Source organism: Trichechus manatus, unplaced genomic scaffold (genome assembly GCF_000243295.1).
Source record: "Trichechus manatus latirostris isolate Lorelei unplaced genomic scaffold, TriManLat1.0 scaffold00156, whole genome shotgun sequence".
Classification (NCBI taxonomy): domain Eukaryota; kingdom Metazoa; phylum Chordata; class Mammalia; order Sirenia; family Trichechidae; genus Trichechus; species Trichechus manatus.
In genome coordinates this window covers 1,527,189-1,532,469 of record NW_004444092.1, presented here as the reverse complement: position 1 = coordinate 1,532,469, position 5,281 = coordinate 1,527,189, and positions in this window count along the sequence as shown.

Here is a 5,281-nt window from a genome sequence, read left to right as displayed (position 1 = left end):
TTTTTTTTTTTAATGTTTAGATTCAAACTAGGAGAAAACCTTTACAAAACAAATAGGGTTGTGGTAGACCATATGGTGGCATGAAAGCAAAAAAAAAAAAAAAGATAACACTTTGAGAAATAATTTACCATTAGAGTGTTCCTCATTTCCAAAACAGAGCTAAACAGATTGGTAAGATTTGACCTTTAAATTGAACTTTAAAATGTCTATTTAGTAGTTTTAGCTCACAAAAGTAATATATAACTTTTTAATGGTGAAATTTATCAACTACATACTTGAGTATAATATATAATTTAGGTAGGAAATTATTAACCCTATACAGTTTAAAAATTCCGTTGGAAGTGAATGTGAAGTAAATGGAATTCTCAGCTCCAGCTCTACTTGACTCAGTCACATAATAAGCTTGATATAAATAGCTCTGAGAAACAAGTCAGTGCTAGGAAAAACCTAAAAAATTAGGAAGGGGAGAATAGGCCTAAGAACTTATATATGTTTAACCTTATGCTAACTAGAAATAATCACTTGTTTACTTATGAATATTGCAAAATGAGTGATAACCTCCACCCCACAGCATTTACAGAAAAGAGGTTTTTTGAATGTCTCCTTACCAGGGAGGAAGGACATATCCCAGTTAGGAATGTATTTAATCATTTTATTCTGATAAATCGTGTGCTAAGTGATTGGCTTTTGAGATCAAATTAAGTCTTGTCCCTTGTGTTTGAAATCTCTTGGGCAACAGGAAAATGTTTGAAGACCTATTACAGGAAAGGTTCCATTAAGAAAAAGTTGATAATAGAATTTAAACATGACTATTGAATCTAAACAGTCATCTGAGGACAATATTGTATCTTTTACATCCTCTCTGTGAATTTCCTTCTTCTTGCATTAGCTGTTGGTCTTATATGCTAATACAGACTCTTATTTGCTGTTCACCAGAATTGTCATGACAGAATATGGGCTAAATTCAGCTACTGAAATGAATCATTTGTCGTGTTACTTAGTTTGATGACCTTGGAAACTACATTGTGCCTAAGGAAAATATTATTAACTGCCTCTGTACCTCATCATGTTCTACAATTCTTTCATAATATTTGTTTCTTTGTCCTCAAAAGGCAACCTGTTGCCAAACCAAACCTGATGCTGTCGAGTTGATTCAACTCATAGCGACCCTGTAGGACAGAGTAGAACTGCCCCATAGGGTTTCCAAGGAGCTGCTGGTGGGTTTGAACTGCTGACCTTTTGGTTAGCAGCTGAGCTCTTAACCAGTGTGCCACCAGGTCTCCATATTATACAGTTACCCGTATTTCTTTCCTTGTCCTCAAAAGGCAAGCCCTCACTAAGGGAATTCTACCTACCTACCATCACACTCCCATCTCTTTCTACCTTCGCAGGTGCTTCTCTCTTCAGTTCTCCCTTTCCTTTTAGGCATCCCATCTCTCTTAGAGCAAATTGGGCAGTCTTCCCACTCTTAAAAAGATCTCATACCTTCACTTGAGCTTAATACCTCTTTCTGGCTTCTGTCCACTGCTTTTCTTTGGTCCTGGGTTGCCTCCACTTCCTTGCCCCACATTCCCCTAATTTGCAATATACTACAGAAGCAGGAGGTCCTCCCCCCCAACCCCCAGAGGTCGTCAATAGTCTCTTTTTGCTAAACCCCCCCCCCAACCCTGCATTTTTTGTCACCTCTACCATTCAAGAAACATTTCTGGGGTCATAAAACTTGGTGTCAGGGAACTCAGTCCAGAGGGAGATACAGAGACATAAATGATCATACTGTGGGACATGCAGATAGTATGGGAACACTGAGGAGGCAGCAACCCAGCCATGGGATGAGAGTTTATCAGGAGAGCTTTCCTGGAGATGATGAAGCCTGGTCGCTACTCTGAAAGGCTAATACAAGCCACTTCTCTATACCAATGTCCTCACTGTAAAATGAAGGTGGAGATTAGTTTCAACCTGAGGTCCCTTCTGGCTGTGTTTTATTGCCGTCTACTCCCTCTTTGTTGGTATCTCACAAGTCTTTTTTTCCTCTATACACGCCATTGATGAACTTGGTTTTGTGGAGCAGTTGGAGCTCTGTGAAGATGGATCCCTTAATTCACACTTTGAGTCAAAATCTGAATGCTATAATCTGGCCCCACAGTTCTAGTTGTCTGAAAAGCATCTCCTTTCAGACTTCTTGCCATATCTCAACCTCCATGATCAAATGAAATGAAGGCATGCCTTGTCCCCTGTTCCAAAACCAGCTTACACACGTCTATTCGTGTTTCCCAGATGACAAGACTGGAATTCTATGTCCTTAAGTTTTCTCCACCTAAATCTCTCAGTATTGTCTTTCTGTATTCCTATTATCCCACACTAAATTTCAAGCTGCAGAGGTATGATGGCAGATCAAACAGCCATGCCATCTGGATGAATGGATGAACCGTGTTTGAAATAGGATTCTGATGGTAACGAAACAAAATCACTAAGTATGCTAGACTTCCAGTAACCTCCACCTCCATAGCTGTGGGCCATGGGTCAACAAACTACCGCCCACGGACAAAGTCCCACCTGCTGCCTGTTTTTGTAAGTAAAATTTTATTGAAACAGCCACGTTCATTTGTTTATGTATTGCCTATGGCTGCTTTACAGTACAATGGCAGAAATAAGTAGTTGCAACAGAGATCATCTGGTCCATAATGCCTGAAATATTTACTCTCTGGTCTTTTACAGAAAAAGTTTGCTAACCTCTGCTGTAGATCAAAAGCCAGACTAGATGTAGATAACTTGTATGATACATGTAGTCATCTAAAAAATATGTATTTAAATTCTTTGATACTCCTCCCTTCAAGAGGTGGAGCTTAATTTTCCTTCCCTTATGTGTGGGCTGAACTTCTAACGTATAGAATATAGCAGAAGTGATGGTATGTCACTTCCAAGATGGTGTTATAAAAGTACTATGGCTTCTGTCTGGCGTACACTCTCGTGAAACATTGCTATAGAAGAGCCATGTTGCGAGGATACTTAGGCAATCTATATAGAGAGGCCCCAATGGCTAGTAATGGAGGCTTCTGGCCACTAGCTATTGAGGAACGGGGCCTCTTGCCCATACCATGTATATAAGCCAAACCTTGAGATGACTGTCTGTAGCCCTGGCTGACCGCTTGACTGCAACCTTGTGAGAGATCCTGAGCCAGAAACACTTAGCTAAACCATTCCCAGTTTTCTGACCTTCAGAAAACTATGTGACATGATAAATGTTTGTTGTTTTAAACTGCCAAGTTTAGCAGTAAGTTAGTACATATATATCCCATTGCCATCGACTCGATTCAAACTTAGAGCGACCCTACAGGACAGAGTAGAACTGCCCCACAGGGTTTCCAAGGAGGCGGCTGGTGGATTCAAACTGCCAACCTTTTGGTTAGCAGCCAAGCTGTTAACCACTGTGCCACCAGGGTTCCAACTTAGTACACAGTGATAGAGAACTAATATAGTACAGCAGCTCCTCCCCACCCCTGCCACATACACACACATATATCCGTTATTGTCACCAACATCATCTAGAGTCTTGCTATATAATTCTATCCTCTGGTTCCAGAAAATGCGGCTTGTTTCTTTAGAATGGATAACTTTTTGAAAGAAGATCTTTGGGACTAGGTCCAAGACAAAGCTTTATCATACAAACTTATGTTATTTGAACAGCTCATATGATATTAAGTCTCTACAGAGTGCCTAAAAGTTAACCTAACAGTAAACCATCTTACCTAAGACAGTCCCATGGAGGGGAAAAAAAAAAAATCCTTGGAGAAAAGGATTCCCTACAGAAAATGATGCAAGAAGAGGTGGAATGGGGGATCAATTTTTAAAGTTTTTATTTAACTAACGAGATCTGTTTTAGTTGAAGTGTTGGAAAAGAAGAAAAGGCAGAACTCTCATCAAAATGGGAAATATTTCCACCTCAAAAATCTTTGTTTTTTTCCTTTCATTAATAGGAGGCTGGTGACCATTAGTTCTAAAATGGCCTCTCCCATTCCATAGACATTTGCATCTCTCTCAAAGAGGAGAGGAAAGATCTTTTTTTTTTTCCCCCAGAAATTCCAGGTCAGTTTGGTGATGGCCCCTCTCATGCATAACGGCCATTTTCTTAACACCAAGAATTTGACCAATTAGATCATTATTCTTCCAAAAGATTTTCTGGTATCAAGGAATGGGTCCCCTTTCACATTACTCAAATCTTGGCATCTGTTTTAAGCATGACTTCGATGACGTTCCTTTAGCCAGAATTGGGTATGGTCCTGTGAGCAATGGATGTTATCTCAAACCATTGTCTGGAAACAAGCTGGATAAAAGGTGGATCTTGGGCTCCACAAGGACCTGCCAAGTGGGGTAAAGTTCATACTGGAAAAGCAGACCTTTTCTTGGGTTTTCTATTCCACTTTGTAAAGGAAAGGGTTACATTCAAGGAACAGGAGTTAAAAAGGACACAGCTCATGTGCTGCAAATAAACAGCCTGCCATTTTTCATATAAACTGAAATGAAAGCCAACAGGGTAATCTTAGCTCACTCTTCATTCATCTGTCCGCCTGATTACAGACAAACACCTGGTGTGGTCTCTCCTGCTTTCCTTCCCAATTGACCACCCTGGAGCGTGCCCTGGGAGCTTTGTAAGAAGCTTTCAGAATCCCTGACCCTTTCTTAATCACTGCCTGAAATCCATGACCACAGTAGCAGATCCTTGGGAAGACAGTAAAGAGGCAGGAGGAGGCTAAAGAGGGTTTCACCTGGGGAGTAGGACCTGGTGGGCAGATAGTAATGGGGAGGAAAGAGTTGAATTTCACAATATTCATATACCGTTTTGAATTATTTATTTTACAATGAGCATGTATTGCTTTTGTAACATTTGGTAAAAAGAAGGCAAGGAAGCAAACTTCATTCTGCTTGTACCACCTTCTCACCATTCATTCATCAACCAGTTTGCAGCAAAAAGTGGATATGACTTAACTGACCGTGTTACATATATCCACCAGCTGCTCCTTGGAAGCTCTATGGAGCAGTTCTACTCTGTCTTGCAGGGTCACTATGAGTCGGAATCGACTCGATGGCAATGAGTTTCATTTATTTTGGAACAGGAAGACAAGATGAAATTCATGGGAAGTAATCAACATGAAAATAAATGTTTAACCTCACTAGTAAACAGAAATTCAAATTAAATTAACAATTTGTTTTAATTTGACAAATATTGAAAAGGAGGATAATATTGGATGCTAAAGTGGGTGGATACGGCCACTCTCATGTCTGC